Source organism: Neofelis nebulosa, chromosome X (assembly GCF_028018385.1).
Source record: "Neofelis nebulosa isolate mNeoNeb1 chromosome X, mNeoNeb1.pri, whole genome shotgun sequence".
In the NCBI taxonomy this organism is placed as follows: domain Eukaryota; kingdom Metazoa; phylum Chordata; class Mammalia; order Carnivora; family Felidae; genus Neofelis; species Neofelis nebulosa.
Window position 1 is genome coordinate 103,194,545 of NC_080800.1, and position 24,732 is coordinate 103,219,276.

The following is a 24,732-nucleotide window of genomic DNA, read 5'->3' on the forward strand; positions in this document are numbered from 1 at the left end:
ATAATAAACCATTATTTAGACTAGGGATAAGGTGGCTTAAGTATGTTGGGATCATTCAAACTCTGAAAGGTATTATTCTTTTACTAAGGAGAAGAAAACACAACCTTCAGCTGAAGCAACTTCTTACAAGGTGTACTTTGGGCCTTTGAGTATAGCCATAAACTCTCTTCTTTCATATTTTCTCATTTGGAAGTGAGTCTCCCAGATTAGCCATATTATCACAGTGGAGATGTTGAGCATTTAGGAAGAAATAGTTCCCCCAAACTTATCCGTGTAAGTCTAACTACAAATTAAATTATAGAGGAACATTTACACAGAGAATCATCTGAACCAATGACAAAGCCACAGCTTGAGGTATGCCTAGGTATTTACATTCAAGAATAAATTGCTTCTTTGGAGCAAGCTTTTTTTTTTCCCCAAATAGGGACAAACCCAAATGAATTAATGAGAACAATGGACACTTGCAGAAATTCTGAGATGTATGGTGGTTACAAATATGATTCTTTCTCAACTTGTCTGAGCCCAAGGTACAGATTTTGAATAATCAAGTGGAATTTCTGGAAACTTCCTGAAGCATTCCCAAACAGGATTTTAAGAATTCAAGGCCATTTGTAGCTTTCTTTTGTATGAGTGTAAATCTTCCTAGAACGATCCAGTCTGTTTTCTAACTCATGTAACTTTTCTCAGTTTAGATTCATTCAACATTGGTTAAATGCATATTGTATGTTCAGGAGGGAAAAAAAGTATAAGTATGTATTTTTAGAAGTTTCTTGTATCTCTGTCCTAACTAACTTTTACAGAATAATTAATAGCTCTTTGAAGGCAATGGCTGGATCCATTATTTAATAGGTAACCTAAGCTCTCCATACACTGCGATGTTTATTTATTGACAAAAGAAGGCTACAAAGAAATGAATTTGGTGATAAACAGGGTTTCTTGGCTAAATGTGGAAGACTTCATTGATATCAACTCACCATATGGAATGGGGATTAAGCTTGTCCTTATTTAGATTTAACTCCCTTTGACTACATATAAGGTTGTCACTGAATAAAAACTTCAAAATTATCCTTTTGTGATTAATCTCTCTTTGGGAAAAAAAATCACATCATAAAGTATTTTACCCACCTTCCTACCTACTATTCCTTTTTTCCATTTTGGGGGATAGAACAGATAGAGTTAATGGTACTGTTGGGAATAAGGGAATCAGATATTTAATGCTTTTCACTTTATTTCAAATGACCCTTCAAATGTCTGCTTTGGGAATGAAACTCATCATTCTGTGAGGGTAATACAGGAAATATTTTATCTCAGTTGCAAACAAAGTTCCCCCTGGCACAGGACTTTTAAAATCTTTGGCATTAAACCTCCTGAAACCCATCTGTGTTGAAAATTAATTTTTTGCTTTGGGGCATATTATGTTTACATATTTTTTTTTATTTCACAATATTTAATCTAGTGAGAAAATAGCTTCTTAGGCTAAGCATAGAATCCAACTCAAAGGACACAAGGTGAGGAAATCTCTGCAATGTAAAACCACAACTGAGTATATTATTTGTAATAGTCATGATTTTAAAACACCAAGTACATGGTGATTTCCTCATATTTTTCATTGTTTTATTATCTGTATGAAACGTACTTAATAAAATGAGCTGAATTTCAATGAAAAATTGATGAAACTAAACTATGCATACAATTATGTATTCAAAATTCCTCCTTTCTTTTTTTTTTTTTTTTTTTTTTTTTTTTTTTTTTAATTTTTCTTTTCAACATTTTTTATTTATTTTTGGGACAGAGAGAGACAGAGCATGAACGGGGGAGGGGCAGAGAGAGAGGGAGACACAGAATCGGAAACAGGCTCCAGGCTCCGAGCCATCAGCCCAGAGCCTGACGCGGGGCTCGAACTCACGGACCGCGAGATCGTGACCTGGCTGAAGTCGGACGCTTAACCGACTGCGCCACCCAGGCGCCCCAAAATTCCTCCTTTCAATAGGCAACTCTGTAATCCACAAATTGGTCAGAAAAGCAATGTCCATGATTTTGCCTTTTTTCTGAATTGAATAAGGCTGCACTGAAGAATGCTTATCTGCTCTCTTTTTCTTTAGCGGTGTTGTTTTAAACTTGTGGTTTTCGGCAGAAGGTGCTTTTGTCCCATAGGGGATATTTCTTTTGGTAATTTCTGGAGGAGATTTTAGTTGTCATGATTGGGGAAGGTAGGGTGCTGCTGGCATTTACTGAACAGAGGCAAGGGATGCTGCTAAACATCCTAAAAGGCACAGGACATCCCCACAGAACAGAGAATTATCTAGTGCAAATTGTCAGAAGTGCCAAGGGTGAGAAAAAAAAGGTTCAAAGCAGAAAATTTCATCCAAAAGGAAACTGAATTTCTGACAAACAATTATACCACACATTTCTGTATTCAAATGCTAGGTCCTCTCATAAGCTGACTGACTCATAGAATTCTTTTTCTTCAAAGTTTTATTTAAATTCCAGGTAGTTAATATACAATGTAATATTAGTTTCAGGTGTACACTGTAGAGATTCAATACTTCCATAAATTGCTGATCACAACAAGTGCACTCCTTAATCCCCATCAAGTATTTAAACCCATCCTCCCACCCATCTCCCCTCTGGTAACCATCAGTTTGTTCTCTAGAGTGAAGTCTGTTTCTTGGCTTGCCTCTCTCTCTCTCTTCCTCCCCACCCCCTTGCTTGTTTGCTTTGTTTCTTGGATTCTGCATCTAAGTGAAATAATATGGTATCTATGTTTCTCTAACTGAATTATTTTGCTTACATAATACTCTCTAGTTCCATCCATGTCATTGCAAATGGCAGGATTTCATTCTTTTTACAGATGACTAATATTCCATTGTGTGTGTGTGTGTGTGTGTGTGTGTGTGTGTGTGTGTGTGTACACCACTTTATTCATTCACCAGTCAAGGGACACTTGGGCTGTTTCCATAATTTGGCTATCGTAGACAATACTGCTATAAACATCAGGGTGCATGTATCCTTTTGAATAAGTATTTTTGAATTCTTTGGGTAAATATCTAGTAGTGCAATTGCTGAATCTAGGGTAGTTCTATTTTTAACTTTTTGAGGAACCTCCATTCTGTTTTCCAGAGTGGCTGTGTTAGTTTGCATTCCCACCAACAGTGCATGGGGGATCCCCCTTCTCCACATCCTCACCAGCACCTGTTGTTTTTTGTGTTGATTTTAGCCATGCTGACAGGTGAGGTGATATCTCACTGTAGTTTTGGTTTGTATTTTTCTGGTGGTCAGTGATGTTGATCATATTTTCATGTGTCTATTGGTCATCTGAAGTTCTTCTTTGAAAAAATATCTATCATGTCTTATGTTCGTTTTTTAACTAGATTGTTTTTTGGGTGTTGAGTTATAGAAGTTCTTTTGGATACTTTTGGATACTAACATTTTGGATACTAACCCTTTATCAATTATGTCACTTGCAAATATCTTCTCCCATTCCATAGCTTGCCTTTTAGTTTTGTTGATTGTTTCCTTTGCTGTGCAGAAGCCTTTTATTTTGATTAAGTCCCAATAGTTTATTTTTGCTTCTGTTTCCCTTGCTTCAGTAGGCATATTTAGTAACAAGTTGCTATGGCTGTTCTCAAAGAGCTTATTGCCTGTATCCTCCTCTAGGATTTTTTAATGGTTTTGTGTCTCACATATATAGGTCTTTTATCAATTTTGAACCTATTTTTGTGTATGGTGTAAGAAAGTGGTCTAGTCTCAATTTTTTGCATGTTGCTGTCCTGTTTTCCCAGCACCATTTGTTGAAGAGATTGTCTTATCCACATTGGATATTCTTTTCTGCTTTGTTGAAAATTAATTGACCATATAGTTGTTGGTCCATTTTGGGGGGAAGTGTTCTATTCTGTTCTATTGATCTATGTGTCTGTTTTTGTGCCAGTACCATACTGGCTTGATCACTGCAGCTTTGTAATATAACTTGAAGTCCAGAATTGTGATGGATGCCTCCTATTTTGCTGTTCCTTTTCAAGGTAGTTTGGTTATTCAGGGCCTTTGTGGCTCCATACAAATTTTAGGATTGATTTTTCAAGTTCTGTGAAAAATGCTGTTGTTGTTTTGATAGGGATTGCATTAAATGTGAAGATTGCTTTGTGTAGTATAGACATTTTAATAATATTTGTTCTTCCAATCCATGAGTACGGAATGTCTTTCCATTTCTTTATGTCATGTTCAATTTCTTTCTTCATGGTTTTATAGTTTTGAGAGTACAGGTCTTTCACCACTTTGGGTGTGTTTATTCCTGGGCATCTTATTGATCTTGGTGCAGTTGTAAATGGGATTAATCCTTGATTCTCTTTCTGCTGCTTCTATATTGGTATATAGAAATGCAACAGATTTCTGTACATTGATTTGGTATCCTGCAACTTTACTAAATTCACCTATCAGTTCTAGCAGCTTTTTCTTTTTTCTTTTTGGTAGATGCTTCGGGATTTTCTATATAACATACCATGTCATCTGCAAATAGTGAAAGTTTTACTTCTTTCTTGCCAATTTGGATGTCTTTTATTTCCTTCTGTTGTCTGAAAGCTGTGGCAAGAATTCCAGTACTATGTTAAGTAACACTGGTGAGAGTGGACATCCTGTCTTATTCCTGATCATAGAGGAAAAGCTCTCAGTTTTTCCCCATTGAGGATGATCTTAATTGTGGGTTTTTCATATATGACCTTTATTGTATTGAATGAAGTATGTTCCCTCTAAAACTACTTTGTTGAGGGTTTTTATCATGAACGGATGTTGTACTTTGTCAAGTGCTTTTTCTGCATCTATTGAAATGATTATATGGTTCTTATCCTTTCTTTTATTATTGTGATATATGATGTTGGTTGACTTGAAGATATTGTACTGCCCTTGCAACCCAGGAATAAATCCCACTTGATCATGGTGAATCATTCGTTTAATGTATTGTTGGATTTGGTTTGCTGGTATTTCACTGAGCATTTTTGCATCCATGTTCCTCGGGGATATTGTTCTGTAGTCCTCTTTTTTAGTGGAGTCTTTATCTGGCTTTTGTGTCAGGGTAATGCTGGCCTGGTGGAATAAATTTGAAAGTTTTCCTTCCATTTCTATTTTTTGTAATAGTTTGAGAATAGGTATTAACTCTTCTTTCAGTTTTTGGTAGAATTTGCCTACGAAGTTGATTGGCCCTGAATTTTTGTTTATTGGTAAGGTTTTTGATTACTGACTCAATTTCTTTGCGGGTTATTGGTTTGTTCAAGTGTTCTATTTCTTCCTGTTTCAGTTTTGGTAGTTTATGTTTCTAAGAATTTATCCATTTCTTCCAGGATTTCCAATTTGGTGGTATATATTTTTCATAATATGCTCTTATAATTATTTGTATTTATGTCATGTTGGTTGTTATTTTTCTTCTTGTTTGTGATTTTATTTATTTGGGACCTTCTTGTTTTATTTCTGGTAAGTCTGGCTAGAGGCTTATCAATTTTATTAATTTTTTTTCAAAGACTCAGCTCCTGGTGTTGTTGGTCTCTTCTGTTGTTTCTTTTGTTTGTTTGTTTTAGTTTCTGTATCATTTATTTCTGCTCTAATCTTTATTACTTCCTTATATGTGCTTTAGGCTTCTTTGTTGTTCCTTTTCTAGATCCTTTAGGTGTAAGGCTAGATTGAGATTTTTCTTGCTTCTTGATGTAGGCCTCTATTGCTATATAATTCCTTCTTATAACCGCTTTTGCTGTGTCTGAAAAGTTTTGGATCATTGTGTTACCATTTTCATTTGTTTTCTTATATTTTTAAATTTCTTCTTTGATTTCTTGCTTGACTCGTTGATTGTTTACAATCTTGTGTTTTAACCTCCATTTATCTGTGGTCTTTTGAAATCTTTTCTTGTGGTTGACTTCAAGTTAAATAGTGTTGTGGTCAGAAAAGGTACATGGTGTGATTTCAGTCTTTTTGTATTTGTTGAGGCCTGTTTTGTGGCCAATATGTGATTTATTTTGTTGAATGTTCCATGTGCACTTGAAAAGAATGCATATTCTGCTGCTTTAGGATGGAATGTTCTGAATATCTTTTAAGTCCATCTGGTCCACTGTGTCCTTTAAAGTCATTGTTTTCTTGTCAGTTTTCTGTTTAGATGATCTGTTCAATGATGTAAGTGGGGTATTAAAGTCTCTTATCATTATTGTCTTATTATCAATTATTTCCTTTATGTTTGTTATTAATTGTTTTATATATTTGGGGGTCTCATGTTGGATGCCTAAATATTTACAGTTATTATATCTTCTTTTAGATTGTGTCTCCTTTATGATTATGTAAATATGCTCTTTTGTCTCTTTTTGTAGTCTTTGTTTTAAAGTCTATTTTGTTGGGGCGCCTGGGTGGCGCAGTCGGTTAAGCGGCCGACTTCAGCCAGGTCACGATCTCGCGTCTGTGAGTTCGAGCCCCGCGTCGGGCTCTGTGCTGACAGCTCGGAGCCTGGAGCCTGTTTCCAATTCTGTGTCTCCCTCTCTCTCTGCCCCTCCCCCGTTCATGCTCTGTGTCTCTCTGTCCCAAAAATAAATTAAAAACATTGAAAAAAAATTAAAAAAAAAAAAAATAAAGTCTATTTTGTCCAATATGTTATTAGTACTCTGGCTTTCTTTTACACTCATTTGCATGAGAAATGTTTCTCCATCCCCTCACTTTCAATATGCAAGTGTCTTTAGGGCTGCAATGAGTCTCTTGTACACAGCATATAGATGGGTCTTGTTTTTTTTTTTTTTTAAATCCATTCTGACCCTATATCTTTTGATTATAGCATTTAGTCCCTTTACATTCAAAGTAATTATTGATAAGATATGTATTTATTGCCATTTTATTACTTGTTTTGTCTTTGTTTCTGGACATTTTCTCTGATGCTTTTTTTGTCTTTGTTTCTTTTGGTCTTTCCATTGTGTTTAGAAACTCCTTTAATATTTCTTGCAGAACTGGTTTCATGGTCATGAACTCCTTTAGTTTTGTTCATGTAGGAGAAACTCTTTATCTCTCTTTCTGTTCTGAGTGATAGCCTTGCTGGATAAAGTATTCTTGGCTGCAGAATTTTCCCATTTAGCACTTTGAATATATAATGGCACTCCCTTCTGGTTTGTCACATTTCTGTTGAGAAATTTTCAGCTTGCCTTATGGTTTTCCCTTGTAAGTTAAGGACTTCATTTGTCTTGTTGCTTTTAAGATTTTTTCTTTATCACTATATATTGCAAATTTAATTGCAGTATTTTTTGGTGTTGACCTGCTTTTGTTGATTTTGATGGGAGTTCTCTGCCTCCTGGATGTAGGTGTCTGTTTCCTTCCCCAGATTAGGGAGGTTTTCAGCTATTATTTCTTCAAATAAATTTTCCACCCCCTTTCTCTTCCATGTTCTTCTGGGACTCCTATAATAGGCATATTATTATGTTTCTCATAATAATGAGAAATGGAGTCATTGAGTTGCCTAAGTCTATTTTCCTGGTGCACAATTCTTCTGTCTGTCTTTTGTTCAGCCTCATTAGGTCACTAATTTGTTCCTCTCTTTCTTCCATCCTGCAGTTCAGTCCACCAAGCCTTGTTTATTGCATTCTTCATCTCTGATTCATTCTTTTTTAACTTCTTTTTTTTTTTTTTTTTTTTTTAAATTTTTTTTTTTTCAACATTTTTTATTTATTTTTGGGACAGAGAGAGACAGAGCATGAACGGGGGAGGGGCAGAGAGAGAGAGAGACACAGAATCGGAAACAGGCTCCAGGCTCCGAGCCATCAGCCCAGAGCCTGACGCGGGGCTCGAACTCACGGACCGCGAGATCGTGACCTGGCTGAAGTCGGACGCTTAACCGACTGCGCCACCCAGGCGCCCCCTTTTTTAACTTCTTATCTCTGTGGTAATGGTCTCCCTGATGTCTTCTATTCTTTTCTCAGGCCCAGTGAGTACCCTTATGATTGTTGCCTTAAATTCTACACCAGGCATATTACTTATATCTGTTTTGCCTAGATCTCTGGCCTTGGCCTTATTTTGTTCTTTCATTTGTGATAAATTCTCTACCTCTGAGAAGAACAAATAATCTCACCCCTGTGTGCCCCAGTTATTTTTCAGATGGTTGTTTCCAACCTATCTGCCCCAGGGTTGTTTTTCTGCTTTCTCTCTTGGAACAGTGAAGTCCCTTTAGGCTCTATCCCAGCCAAGCCTACTCACCTTTAAAACTCTAGGCTTTAAGTCCCACTGGTTGGAGGAATGCATGAAATTCAGTCCCTCTCATTTTCCAAGCCCATGGCTTTGGAGAAATGTTCTCCTTATGCATTCCCCTGTGTACTTCTCTCTTTCTTTCTCTCGCCCTTCTCCATGACCATGGCTCCTTGTCCTCTATGGCACCTGTGATCTGTTTCTCCCCTTAACCATGTCTCTGCACTTCCTACATTCTTCAATATGGCCTCTTCTCTCCCTTTAGTTGTGGAGTTTTTTCACCATCTTCAGGCTGATTTCTGAGGTATTTAGGATAATTTGTTAGCTTCTTAGTTGTGTTCATGGACCTAGGTGAGCCTGGAGTCCTACTCTGCTGCCATCTTACTCTCCTCCCCTGTAGACTTTTTTAATCCAAAATGATAGAGGTGCTAATTATCACTACAATGCAATCATATTCCAATATGTAACTGTATGAAATCAACATGTTGTGCATCTTAAATTTACACAATGTTATATGTGAAATATATTTTTAAAACGATCAAAGTAAATGGAAACTTTAAAAAATAGTACAAAGAATCAGAGACAATGATTTTCTTTTCCAGAAAACTAAACAAAACAAAACCAAATCTGGAGTCCCACTGAAACACATAGAACACAAACTCAGAAGAATATAGGGTTAGTTAAAACTATGATATATGATGTACATATACAACTATTTCCTAAGGATAATTTACTTATATCATCATGATTATGAAAGAAAGGCTAAAATAGATTACTTGTATTTAGTTTTTACATCAAAAGGCACTCCATAGTTCAGATTGGCTCTCTTTCAAATTCTTGCTAAGACACTAAATAGTTGTGTGACTGTGTAGAGAAGAACTTAGCTTTGATAAGGCCTCAAATTCTTCATCTGGAAAATGGAATATTGATAAATATAATTAGAGTAAGTGTAAGGATTAAATGAAATAATAAGTGTAGAAGCAACAAAAGAATAGTTGCAGCAATTATAATATTGTTAACTTTACTGTAATCTGTGTTTTAATGACTGGTACCCATATATATAGAATGTAATATATTAGTATATTAATACTGATATATTAACTAGAACATATGACTAGTGAAAGCACATCATCTGTCAAATTGTGCCAATAACACCTATACTGTAATGTATGGTTGAGAACTTTTATTACCTGATGTATAGCATAAGCATATAAATAGCTTTGTTAAGATTTAGGTAATTTTATAGATTAGATATCCATGGCAGAATTATTAATGGAAGTAAGGAGTCTACAAAATACATTCCAACATTTTGAGATTAGTGTAATAGAGGACAGTTATGAGTCTGCTTCCCAATACCTCCATTTCTACAAATATTTTGGCTACAGAAAAGCAATTAATGAAAAAGGACTTTTTCTTGCTGATAAATCTGGTAACTAAATATTCTTAAAAAGAGTTCCAATATGTACCCAAATTCATACAAATGCTCTGTTATAGAGGGTTTCATGACAGCAAAGTTCCACGTATTATGCATTTAAAAAATTTAACAACTTCAGAAATCCACCATTTCTTTTTTTTTTTTTTTTTTACAAAACTTTATTTGAGAGAGAGAGAGAGCACGCGAGCAAGTGTGAATGGGGGAGGGGGGAGAGACAGGAGGATAGAAGAACTGAAGCAGGCTCTGTGCTGACAGCAGCAGGCTGTCAAGATGTGGGGCTGGAACTCATGAACCATGAAATCACGACCTGAGCCGAAGTCAGACGTTCAACTGACTGAGCCACCTAGGCACCCCAGAAATCCACCATTTTTCATTATCAATGTGTTTCTATACTTGATACTAAAGGCTGACTTAATTGTCCAAAGAATTGTTTTTCAAGTGAAAACTATCCCAGTTCTCTCCACATTTTTACAGTACTGAGTACCTCATTTGTTGCTTGATGAAACTATGTCATAGTCTCTCTTGAACAGACTTATGTTAAATTGTCAAGGGGAGTGTTTACCTTCCTATTACTTTTATCACATTATAAACTCATATCTGACTTTCTACCCTTGTCATATTTGTCTTTTAGTGTTACTACTTACAGTTTTCTTCAGAGAACAAATGACTATGTTTGAGCTTTTTTCTCCAAATATGTTCTATTTGTCTTAGTACACATACTAAATTTATATTATTTGAATGATGTCAACACTAACCTCACAGGAACCTAAGGCTTTTCAGAAATTTGGATTCACCAATGAACGATACAAGAAGACTAAATAATGAAATATAGCATATGATTTCTCCATGATATTCAAATATGCCAAAATTCTTAAAAGATGCATACAGATCTCATAAATAAACAAAATAAATGCTGGAAAGAAACCATACCTGACCTATAATGGAGTCTAGCTTCTTAGGATTTTGGTAAATTTAGTTAATAAATGTAATAAATATAATATAGGGGACATTTGTGTATTACAGCTTCAGAAAACACATTCTATTTTAATTTCAGAAAAATCATTATAAATTAAATCACCTCCTCCTTTGGAGATTGCTATGGACTGAATGTTTGTGTCCTCTCAAAATTCATTTGTTGAAACCCTAATCCCCATTGTGATAGTATTAGAGGGTGAGACCTTTGGGAAGTGATTAGGACATGAGGATTATAGCCCTCATAAATGGGATTATTCCCCTTATAAAAAAGATCCTAGAGAGCTTTCTTTCTACCATGTGGAAACAAGGAGAATTCAGCAGTCTGCACCTCAGAACAGGGCTCTCAACAGAACCCAGCCATGCTGGAAAATGATATCAGACTGCCAGCATCTAGAACTGTGAGAAATATCTTTCTGTTGTTTACAAGGCGCTCACTCTATGGTATTTTGTCATAGCAGCCCAAACTGAATAATACAGAGGTATTTTCAAATTACTGAGACATTAATGAGGTAATATTTTAGAAGACACAGTATATGAAAATTGATTAAAAGAAAATTCAAATTGTTGTAATAGTGATAATAGTAACAATAGCAATGATATTGTATATTAAATCAGTAATATGGCTCATATTCAATAACAGCCTCCATTTTGGTATGGGAAGCAATTGCCCTGAATTTGACCATTGCAGTAAAAAAAAAAAAAAATGAAGTATTACAACTACAGTGAGCTAAAGTACATAATCAGATTATCTTTCAAGTAGTGATTACTGTAGAACGCTTTCAAGAACACTGAATGGGGATGTACTTGTTAAACTAAAAATGTGGAATTGACAAAATTAAAGCTCTTTGATCTCTAAAGTTTCCAAAAGCTCACAAGCTTCTTGAGGAAGATGTACATGGAGAAGGGGGAAAAAAAGCTTGAGCAATGTGCAATGTGATAGCCTTTATTCAAAAATTCCTTTAAAAATATGTTAAAATGCTTCTTGTGTTAGTAAAATTTGATTTTTAAAAGTGTACTTTTGTACTCACTTCGGCAGCACATATACTACAATTGGAATGATTAGCATGATTAGAGATTAGCATGGCCCCTGTGCAAGGATGACATGAAAATTCATGAAACGTTCCACATTAAAAAATGAAATATAATAAAAATATACTTTTAATATTTTATGAAATTTGGGAAGTGGATGCTATTGGTCCTGGATTAAGTACATATTTAATAAAGGCATTATACTGTTTAAATAGGAAGAGACCTTTGTGCTTACTCTTGATTTCTTGTTCTCTATTTAGTCTAGGAACCAAGAAGCACAATTTTCTCCTTTAAGGCTATAATTTCTGGTGGGGATATTTCACACTCATAGTTCCCTGTATGTTAACAAGAGTCATACATTATTGAAGTTACAGATGTGTATGACAAGAGCATGGCTTTTGTGGTCGGTTTCTTCTGTTAAGTGCTTCTGATATTGTATCTACCATGAATATAATGGAAAAAAATATACAGCTATGTCTGGGTTGAAGGAGGTCTTGAAGTATGTACCATGGGTTTTGATTTACCTTGAATTTCTCATATTCAAAGACATAAAAGCACCTCTTAGTGATAAAGATAGTACTTGGAACAACATGTGTTGTTGCATTATCCAGATTGTTAAAACACACTTGGTGAAACTATAAATACAGTAGAAGTTTTTAACTGTAAATGGAGAATAGCAAAAATGTGTATCTCAGGAAGGAATTTACATCTCTTCCATTTCTTTAAAAGAAATATTGATGACTAAAGTAAATATAAGGTAGCTGCTATTTGATCACATTTTTCTCAGGCCTTTTCTCAGAAAAACAAATGATCTCAATATGTTAAAATTATAGAATTTATTTACAGAATGGTTTTCATATTTAATTTCCAATTTGAATTTATCTCATGATCTCTAAATCTTTGCAAATGCACACTTACTCTTTCATATACGGTTTAGAAAGGCATCTGAAAGGCTAACTTTTCTCATCTGTTGTGTATTTTGGTTAAATATAGTTTAATATAATATTTAATTATATTTATTTTATATAAATTATATTTAACTTAATATTTAAATTATAATAAAATCATATTTGTTAAATAGTAATTTACATGATTAACCAAGTTAGCTATAATGTATAGGAGTAATAGACAAATATAATTAATGTATAAGTAAACAAGACTCTAGCGTTAGGAATATCCTAACACTAATTGGATAGAATTTTTAAAAAGTTTTTAATTCCATCGTGAAAATGGTATTCTAATTTTGAAGCTTCATACCATGTTCCAGGAGTCTTGCATCATATTCTGGCTTCATCTACCTCTCAAGATTCATCATGTACTTGCTTTATCTTCTCTTGCCACACGGGTGTCTTTTCAATCTTTTATTTGCTTCCTCTTACCAGAGGGCCTGGGACATTTTTCTCTCCATTTTTTACTTGCTTGATTCCTATTCTCTCTTCAGATCATAGCTTAGTGATCCTCATATCAATGAAGTCTTCCCTGAGCTCCCTGTCTTATTTTCATAGCACTTATTCACAATTTAAAAATTTCCATTTTTTAGATTATTATTTCCTTTATGTCTGTGTCTTCCCTACTATTCTGTGTATACCATGACATAAGGATTGTGATAGGTTATGTTCATCACTTAATGCCTAGTTCCCAGCATAAAGCCTTGCATATAGTTGGTACTTATTGTTGCGTGGGTGGACTAAACTTAAACCAGTAATATCCATACTAAGTTTACTTACCTGCAAGTTCTCATAGACATTTCTGTATTCTCCAGAAGATTACATGAATCTCTGAGAGCTAGAATTGTGTATAATATGCAGGATTTTCTCACAGTGCTTAACACAGTACATTGTGCATAGAAGCTATTTGATAAAAGTTCAATACATGCCCAGATGGTATAAGTAAAAATTATATGGTTTAAAATTTATATATTTAACTCACTTCATACTATTTACAGATGAAAAACAAGAAAAATAGTAATCTTTATACTAATTCTCACCCCTTACATTTATTTCCAGTGTCCCCTAGGTCAACAGAGAAAACATAACTGTCAGTGGAGTGCTAAGTAAAAGTAGGTTAGAGAAATTCTCATTTCATACTCTCTGGAGTAAGAGTAGTGTATCACCATGTATATATATGTATACTCATAGCTTATTCTTGAAGTAGGCACAGTCAGTAGCTGCCTAGGGGGATGTGTGCAAGGGGCTTTAAAAATTGCCTAAACACATCATGATGCTCCTTGTCTGGTATGGCCCGAGTATCTAAAATTCTCACGGGAATTTCTCATTTCATTAGATAGCCAGAGACTTCTGTTAGCAGTATGTCAATTTTCTTATGTGAAGTTACTGGACCAAGAAGTAATGGTCATTTACTCTTGACTTGGGTTAGTGTAACAATAAGCCAACATAGGGTTAAGTTTTGATGAAGATGAAGAGAACAGCTAAAGTGTGACTAATGACAAACTTCTCAAGATGTGGTATGGATTAGAGAATGAAAGATTGAGGAGGACGGAGGCAATAATTAGGAAGCATTTGACTGGAGAAACACTGAAAGGCAGAAGTATAAGCACAAAATTTAGAACCATGAGCTAAGGAATTAGAATTCTAGTTCTGTGATGTGCAAGATCTATAATTTTGGGAGAGTTAATCCCTGAAAATCAATGTATTCATATTAAATGCTATACAAAAACATTGGCAATTATTTCTATGTGGCAAGTGCAATAGGTATTAGTTGAACCTGAAAAAACTTCATCTGTTTTACCATTTATCAAGTGTATTAGTTTTTCCTGTAATATCAGTTTAAGATAATATTGGTTATCAACATTTCATGGCTAATTTCAATCTCAGCTAGGCTATTTGGATAGCAATTTAAATATGCATAAACCAATCGATGAGGATCTTTGAATGGTTAGTATGTATTTCATTCAAGATACTATGAAAAGAATGAGGCAAGATTCCTCCCTATGAAGAACTTAATATGGTATCCAGGAGGTGGACTTGGTGGACATGGAGAAATAGTTCACCTTTATTCATTCAACAAACTTATTGAGTTTTATCATCATACCAAGCACAGTTTAGGCACTAGGATACCAATATGAGAAATTGAGGCACTAGGATACCAATATGAGAAATTGAGATACTCTTGAAGTGTAAAATTCATGGACAAGGTGGACAGTAGCTTAAAAAATAAATCTGTAATAGCCAAGTGGAGATAAGTAGTATGAAGAAAAATAGAATAGGGAAAAAGGAATAGAGAGTGACAGGAGAGTGATTTTATATAGGGTGTTCAAAAATGATCTCTGTTAAGGAGGCATTTGAGCTTAAATCTGAAGAAGGGAGCAAACAAGCCAGATAAATGTCTTCAGGGAAAGATGTCAGGCAGGCAGAGGAAAAACCAGTGCAAATGTCCTGAAGCAGGTGTATGCTTGGTATGTTTAAGGAACAACCAGGAGGTCATTGTGGCTGGAATGAAGTTAAAAACAGGAGACGTGGTAGGAAATTGAAGTCAGAATGGTAGCAGAGGGGTAAGATCATATAGATTGGTATAGATTATTTTATATACCCAAGGCCATCATGATTCATTGGGTGTTGGATGCATGATCTGACATATATTTTGTAAGCATCACTTTGGCTGCTGTGTGGACAATAAACTGATGACTTGAACAAGAGTGGAAGTAGAGAGACTAGTTAAAAAACTATTATATTTGTCCAGACAAGAAATGGTGGGTTGGAGCAGGATAGTTATGAAGGTGGTGAAAAGAGTTAGTTTATAAGTATACTAAAATATAGGGAAAAGTTGACCTGTTGTCAGACTTCTGTGGGATGTGAGAGAGAATCAAAGATGACTTCATGGTTTGCAGGGGGGCATCAAATATTTGGATTTATATGTGCTGTTTGTGATGCTTATCAGGCATTCAAGAGATATATTTGGATGGCAAATAAGTACATGAAAAGTTCTCCACATCATTAATTGTCAGGGAAATGTAAACTATAATCATGAGAACTTACTACATAACCATTTTAATAGCAAAAATTAAAAACACTGATAAAGGATTTAGAATAATTGGAAGACTCATATAATGTTTGTAGGAATGTAAAATGGTACAACTACTTTGAAAAGTAGTTTACCAGTTTCCTATAAACTTAGACATATACTTTTTTTGTGACCCAACATTACTATTGTTAGGTATTTGCTCAGGTATTTTATTTTTTTACTTAAAATTTTTTTTATGTTTATTTATTTATTTGTTTTGAGAGAGAGAGAGAAAGGGGGAGAGAGAGAGAGCGCAAGGGAGGGGCAAAGAGAAGGAGAGAGAGAATCCCAAGCAGGCTCCACACTGTCAGTGCAGAGCCTGATGTGGAGCTCTCACTCATGAACCATGAGATCATGACCTGAGCTGAAATTGAGTCAACCAACTGAGCCACCCAGGCTCCTCTGGTCAGGTATTTTATTCAAGAGAAATGAAAACATATGTCCACAAAAAGACCTATGTATGGATATTCATAATAGCATTATTTATAAGAGCTAAAATATGAGAACCACCCAAATGTCTATCAACAAGTAAATGGATAAACAAATTGTGGTGTATACAGAGAATATAATATTATTCAGTATTAAAGAGAAATAAATTACTATTGCATGAAACAATGTGGATGAATCTTAAAATTATTATACTGAGATGTTAAAGAGTACATTATTGTATGATTCCATTTGTATGACACTCTAAAACAGGCAATATTAATCTATAATGATAGAAAGCAGGTCAGTGTTTCACCATCCTACTTTATCTGGTTCTGAGAGGTTTCCTGCAACACAGGAATTTCAGTGCTAAACACAGAACAGTCCCTGAAAAAAAACACAACAGGTGGTCAATGTGTAGAGTTGGGGACAGGGATTTACTGGGAAGGAGCTCAAGGGAAGTTTTTGGGGATGAATGAAATGGTCTATATTTGGATTGTAGTAGCAGTTACAAGGGTATATTCATTTGTTAAAGCTCATCAAAATATATACTTGTGGGCATTTTTTTTAGAGGGAGGCTTAAATTATCTTTTGATTATTCTTTAATTTATTTAAATTAAAGTATTGATTTTAGGGGTAGAACCCAGTGATACATTTTTGTTGGATGTAAAGTCTGTACCAGTGATATTTGTTAAAAAATAAAACAAACATTTAGTGGTAAGTTATGTAAAATATAACTTTTTATTTAAAAAAATTTTTAATGTTTATTTATTATTGAGAAACAGAGAGAGACAGAGCATGAGCATGGGAGGGGAAGAGAGAGGAGAAGACACAGAATCTGAAGTAGGCTCCAGGCTCTGAGCTGTTAGCACAGAGCCTGACGCAGGGCTCAAACTCACAAACCGCGAGATCATACCTGAGCCGAAGTCGGATGCTTAATTGACTGAACCACCCAGGTACTCCAAAATATAACTTTTTAAGCACATGCGCTGATATCTTCATTGTTTTTTGTCTCAAAAGAAGTAGTCAAATACTAGTGTAAGAGAATGTTCCTGAAGTGACTCTGATACTGGATACTTAGAAAATCAGAAGACTTCTGTCAATTTAAACCCCTGAATGATTGTTGGGGCTTCCATATAGACTTATATTAGCTGAAGACCATTGATGCATTTTATCACATTGATGATAAAACCATATCTTATCCTTATTTCTTAATTTGTCTGGGTAAATTCAAAATTCTTTATAGATAACCAAATAAAGATTATAACCAAACATTAAATATTTCTAGGGTATGATCGTGTTGTATTTCTAGATATATTTCAAGCTCTGGAAAGGTAAATTCAGACCACAGGGGAAACCAAAATTATCAGGACATTTTTCTCTGCATTTAAAAGTCATGTAAGCATTACCAGATATAACCCTGGATAACTCATGATGAATAATATAGGCAAATGTAAATGACAAACTGTCCACTAAAGTTAGATTTTTAATTTTTTTGCTAAATAACCATAGTAATTCTAATGATGGGGAAGAATGTGAAAAAAGTCAACCATACTGAACATCCCCCTTTTGTTTACCTTATTTATGTTGCTAACTCATATATTTCTAATTTTGTTTTGCATAAAATATGTTAATACTAGTGTCATGAAAATAGAAATGACCATTGTGATCTAGTGTGAAAAAAAATCTCCCTGGTAGCCCTTTATTTGTGCATCAGCTGAGGTACAATTATGAGTTAAGTTAAACTTAATTTTATGCCTTTTTTGTCCCATCATTTTGAGCCATATTTACTTATTCTGCATAACCTGTCATTGCTTACTTCATAGTTAAGGTTATAACCCTAAGATTTAAGGCCTTCTATTTTCGCCCTGTAAACATATCTCTAACTCTTCAACCTGTATGTCTTCTGTGTGAAATGAGAATAATATAATCTAGCTTTTAGGGTTGCCATGGAGATTGAACAAATATGCTAATTCAAATCACCTGGTGTGTAATTACCTGTGAATTTCTTTATCTTTCCCCCCTTACTGGATGTGATATATGTCTCTGTCACATAAAATTATATCTCTAAATCTAAATATCTGCATCTTTGTATATGATTTATTGCTTTTTTGAGTGGGACAGTGTAATGTGGTAGCTATGAATACAGTCTCTGGGATCATACTCAGGTCCCTATCACCTACTGGCACTGTGATTTTTGGCAAGTCTCTTTACTTTTCCTCTTCTACAGTCTCCTTATTTGGAAAATGAATATAATAGTAACACCTACCCCATGAGACATTATATTAAATATTATTATATGCAAAGCACTTAGAACAGTACCTGGCACATGGTAAGTATTTTGGAGACATTGGCTATTGTCACTAGAATATAAGCTTCATGAGGGTCTCTTTTGTTCACTGCTGTAGCCTTCTCCTCCCTAGGAATTCCTCTTCTAGGGATATACTCTGTTTTGTTTCTGAATTTTGCCCTGTGTTCCAAAATTATTCCAACTTTCTACTCAATATCTTTCATTGGATATCTGATAGATATTTCACACTGATCATAGCCAGAACATCACTCTTGACTGCCCCTCAACCCATTCCTGCCTTGATATTCTTTGTTTAGTAAATTGCACCACAATTAACTTAGTTCTTCAGGCTGAAAGCTAGTCATTATTCTTGATTTCTTTCTTCCATATATCATATTTGTCAGGAAGTCATGTCAATTCTAATTTTAAAATATATCCCAAATCCAATTAACTCTCACCTTCACTCCTCTCATCCCCATCTAAGCCACCATAATCTCTATGTCTTAGATTAAAGCAATGTGACTAATTTTTCTGTTTCCTTTCTTGTCTTCTATAATCAGTGTAATCTTTGTTTTAAAGTAAAATCATAGCATATCACACCTTTGCTCAAATTCTCCTATGACTTCTTTCTAGTCACATTTGGAATAAAAGCCACTCTTATTTTCAGTCTTTAAAGATCAAACTAATATGGCTCCTGGATACCACTCAAGCCTCATATGTGGCTACTCTTCCCCATATTCACTCCTCATTGGCCATGGTGCTCTTCTTACCCTGACTCAAAGAGCAAAGTTAATTTATATATAATGGCTTTTGTATTTGCTATTTTCTGTGCCTGGAATGCAGTTCCCAAAGACAAGCATAATGGTTCACTTCATTCCTTCACTTAGGTCTCTTCAAAAAATGTAAAAACGCCTCAGAGAGACTTTCTTCTCATTCCTGTCTACAGTATTCACCTTCCACATAAGTTATGGTATATGTTAGTAGAAGTGAAAACATAGGGTTTCAAAGGTATTGGTAATTTTCTATTAGTCAAATTTGGTGGATATGCAAGTATTCATTTTATTTTATATATATACAAACACATATATGTATATATATACACACACGTATTTATAACTTTGTATTAAATATTTCATAATAAAAATTTTAAACATCCTTATAACTACTTCCCTTTACCATGTTATATTTTGGTTAAAAGCAGTTATCACTACTTAAATTTTTTTTTAACGTTTATTTATTTTTGAGACAGAGAGAGACAGAGCATGAATGGGGGAAGGTCAGAGAGAGGGAGACACAGAATCTGAAACAGGCTCCAGGCTCCGAGCTGTCAGCACAGAGCCTGACGCGGGACTTGAACTCATGGACCGCGAGATCATGACCCGAGCTGAAGTCGGCCGCTTAACCGACTGAGCCACCCAGGCACCCCAGTTATCACTACTTAAAATGACATATTTGCATAGTTACTTTACTGTGCTCTTGTGTCCCATGCCAGATGTGAGTATTATGAAGGCAGGGATATTGTTTGTTATTATGACTGCTATATTCTATTGCCTATTATATTGCCTGGAAAATAAGCAGGAGCTCATCAAATATGTGTTGACCGGATCAAAACTGGCTATTTACCCAAAAAATACAAAAACCTAACTCAAAGGGATACATGCATCCCTATGTTTATTGCAGTATTATTTACAATAGCCAAATTGTGGAAACAGCCCACGTGCCCATCAATGGATGAATGGATAAAGAAGATATGGTGTGTGTGTGTGTGTGTGTGTGTGTGTGTGTGTGTGTGTGTGTAAAATTAAGTCATAAAAAATGAAATCCTGCCATTTGCAACAACATAGATGGAGCTGTAGAGTATAATGCTAAGGGAAATAAGTTAGAGTAAGACAAATGCCATATGATTTCATTTATATGTGGAATTTAATAAACAAAATAAAGAGGCAAAGAAAAAGAGAGAGAGAGAGAAACAGAAACAGACTCTTAATTATAGAGGACAAACAGGCTTACCAGAGGGGAGGTGGGTGTTGACATGGGTGATATAGGTGAATTTGCACATATTTAAAGTATACTATTTAGGAAGTCTTCACATATGTATATGCCCGTAAACATCACAATAATAAAGAGATATACTCATATAAAATATTCATCACCTACAAAATTCCCTCATGCCCCTTGGTAATTACTTCATCACATTCTCAAACATCCAGTGATCTACTTTCTGTCACTATAGATTACTTTGAATTTTCTAGAATTTATATAAATCATACAGCATGTACTATTTTTATGTTTTTTTCCACTTAGCATAGTAGTTTTGAAATTCATCCATGTAGTTGTATGCACCAATAACATTTCTTTCATTTCTGATAGTATTCCTTTGTATGTATAGAAGACAATTTCTTTATCTTTTTTCCTATTGATTGATATTTTCTTTCTTTCCTTACTTGAGGCTATTAACAAATAAAGCTGCTAGTAACATTCATGTACAAATTATGTATGGACATATGCTCTAATTTCTCTTGGGTAAATACCTAGGAGTGAAAGGGATGGATCATATGGTAAGCATATGTTTAACTTTTTAAAAAACTGCCAAACTGTTTTCCAAAGTTGCTGTGATATTTTACATCCCCATCAGCAGTATATGAGAGTTCCAGTGCTACACCTCCTCTTCAACACTTGCTATGGTCAGCCTTTTAAATTTGAGCCATTCTAATATGTGTGTAGTTCTTTTATTGTAGTTTATTTTGCATTTGCCTGCTAACTAATAATATTTAGCATTATCTTCTTTGGCAAAGTGTATGCTCAAATCTGATGTCCATTTTATTAATTAAGATGTTTGTTTTTTAGTATTGAATTTTGAGAGTTCTTTGTATATTCTGGATACACGTCTTTTTTTGTGATGTTTGAAAGTAGAATTTTTATTTTATAATTGAAAAAGAAGCTTAACAATTTTCAGTTGCTTTTACAATGCTTTTAGTTTTGTGTTTTCTTTCTTTTTTTTTATTAAATATAATTTATTGTCAATTTGGCTTCCATACAACATCCGTGCTCATCCCAACAGGTGCCCTCCTCAATGCCCATCACCCACTTTCCCCTCTCCTCCACCCCCCATCAACACTCAGTTTGTTCTCAGTATTTAAGAGTCTCTTATGGTTTGCCTCGCTCCCTCTCTAACGTTTTCCCCCCATTCCTCTCCTCCATGGTTTTCTGTTAAGTTTCTCATGATCCACATATGAGTGAAAACATATGGTATCTGTCTTTCTGTGCCTGACTTATTTCACTTAGCATAATACCCTCCAGTTCCATCCACTTTGCTACAAATGGCCAGATTTCATTATTTTCCATTGCCAAGTAGTATTCCATTGTATATATAAACCACATCTTCTTTATCCATTTGTCAGTTAGATACACATCTTTTATAAGATGTACTTATATCTTTTATAAGATATGTACTTATATCCCTGTCTATGACTTGTCATTACATTCTCTTAACATCATCTCTAAAAGAATGTAAGCTTTAAATTTTCATGAAGTTCAGTTTATCTTTTTTTCTTTCATGGATTATGTTTTGGAGCTTATATTAAGAACCATCTTTATAACCCAAGGGACACAAAGATTTTATTTAATGTTTTATTCTAGAAATTGTATTTTATGATTTCATGTTAGGGCTATGATCTGTTTTCAAGTAATTATTGTATATGGTATAAGGTATAAATCAAAATTAATTTTTTGAATGTGCATATGCAATTGTTTCAATGTAATTTGTTGAAAAGGCTGTTCTTTCTCTACTGAATTTTCTTGCACCATTGTAAAATATTATTCATATATGTGTGGATACATTTCTGTATGATACTCTGTCACATTTATTTGTCTGTCTTGATGCCAATACTATAACACTTTAATTACAGTAGACTTTATAATAATTTTCAAATTAGGAAGTGTGAGCCTTCCAACTTTCTTCTTTTTCAAAGTTGTTTTGGCTATTCTAGGTTGTTTGCATTTCTATATAAATATTTAGAGTCAGATTGTTAATTTCGGCAAGTAATGCCTACTGGAATTTTGATAGGGAGTGTGTTGAACTTTTAGATCCATTTAGGGAGATTAACATTATAACAAGATTAAAACGCTGCCCTATGACCAATGTATGTAATTCAATTTATTTAGATCTTCTTTAATTTCTGTCATTGATGTTCTATAGTTTTTAACCTTACGTATCCTGCACACTTTTTCTTTGAGATATTGCTAAGTATTTATTATTTATTGGTGATATTGTAAGAGGTACTCAAAAAATTCAATTTCCTTATGTTTGTGGCTAGTATGTAGAAATGTAATTGATTTCTGTGTATTGATATTGTATCCTGCCCCATTGATAAACTCATTTGTTAGTGCTGTAGCCTTTTGTATAGTACATAAAAATTTCTACATGCATGGTCATGTTGACTGCAAATAAAGACAGGTTTACTTATTTTTCTTTTTTTTTAAATTATTTTTTAAAAATTTACATCCAAATTAGTTAGCATATAGTGAAACAATGATTTCAGGAGTAGATTCCTTAATGCCCCTTACCCTTTTAGCCCGTCTTCCCTTCCACAACCCCTCCAGCAACCCTCAGTTTGTTCTCCATATTTATGAGTCTCTTTTGTTTTGTCCCCCTCCCTGTTTTTATATTATTTTTGTTTCCCTTCCCTTATGTTAATCTGTTTTGTCTTTTAAAGTCCTCATATGAGTGAAGTCATATGATTTTTGTCTTTCTCTGACTAATTTCACTTGGCATAATACCATCCAGATCCATCCATGTAGTTGCAAATGACAAGATTTCATTCTTTTTGATTGCCAAGTAATACTCCATTGTATATATATATACCACGTCTTCTTTATCCATTCATCCATTGATGGACATTTGGGCTCTTTCCATACTTTGGCTATTGTTGATAGTGCTGCTATAAACATTCAGTTGCATGTGTCCCTTTGAAACAGCACCCCTGTATCCCTTGGATAAATGCCTAGTAGTGCAATTGTTGGGTCGTAGGGTAGTTCTATTTTTAGTTTTTTGAGGAACCTCCATACTGTTTTCCAGAGTGGCTACACCAGCTTGCACTGCCACCAACAATGCAAAAGAGATCCTCTTTCTCCACATCCTTGCCAACATCTGTTGTTGCCTGAGTTGTTAATGTTAGCCATTCTGACAGGTGTCAGGTGGTATCTCATTGTGGTTTTGATTTGTATTTCCCTGATGATGAGTGATGTAGAGCATTTTTTCATGTGTCGGTTGGCCATCTTGATGTCTTCCTTGGAGAAATGTCTCTTCATGTCTTTTGCCCATTTCTTCACTGGACTATTTGTTTTTTGGGTGTTGAGTTTGATAAGTTCTTTATGGATTTTGGATACTAACCCTTTTTCTGATATGTCATTTGCAAATATCTTCTCCCATTCTGTCGGTTGCCTTTTAGTTTAGCTGATTGTTTCCTTCGCTGTGCAGAAGGTTTTTATTTTGATGAGGTCCCAGGAGTTCATTTTTGCTTTTCTTTCCCTTGCCTCCAGAGACGTGTTGAATAAGAAGTTGCTGCGGCAAGATCAAAGAAGTTTTTGCCTGCTTTCTCCTGGAGGATTTTCATGGCTTCCAGTCTTACATTTAGGTCATTCATCCATTTTGAGTTTATTTTTGTGTATGGTGTAAGAAAGTGGTCCAGGTTCATTCTTCTGCATGTTGCTGTCCAGTTTTCCCAGCACCACTTGCTGAAGACACTTTATTCCTTTGGATATTCTTTCCTGCTTTGTCAAAGATTAGTTGGCCATACGTTTGTGGATCATTTCTGGGTTCTCTATTCTGTTCCATTGATCTGAGTGTCTGTTCTTGTGCCAGTACCATACTGTCTTGACGATTACAGCTTTGTAGTATAGCTTGAAGTCCGGGATTGTGATGCCTCCTGCTTTGGTTTTCTTTTTCAGGATTGTTGTAGCTATTCGGGGTCTTTTCTGGTTCCATACAAATTTTATGATTATTTGTTCTAGCTCTGTGAATAATGCTGGTGTTATTTTGATAGAGATTGCATTGAATATGTAGATTACTTTGGGTTGTATTGACATTTAAACAATATTTGTTCTTCCTCTCCAGGAGCATGGAATCTTTTTCCATTTTTTTTTGAAAGAAGGGTTTACTTCTTTGCTTAACTTCCTAATTGCCCTGACTAGAACCTCCAGTGAAATTTTGAGTAGTAAGAGTGGACATCCATGTATTTATTGATTTTGACATTACAGTGAAAACATTTCATCATTTACAATTAAGTATAACATTAACTTTAAACTTTGCATACATATCCTTCATCAGGATAAAGAAGTTCCCTTGTAGCCCTAGTTTTCTGAGAAT

General features: G+C 34.7%; 1 non-coding gene across 1 annotated transcript; it reads left to right on the plus strand.

Moving 5' to 3' along the window:
• The first annotated feature begins 11,620 nt into the window (after positions 1-11,620).
• LOC131503305 (U6 spliceosomal RNA) lies at positions 11,621-11,732 on the plus strand. The gene has a single exon (XR_009257401.1). It is a non-coding gene; the product is annotated as a U6 spliceosomal RNA (small nuclear RNA).
• Positions 11,733-24,732: the final 13,000 nt, after the last annotated feature.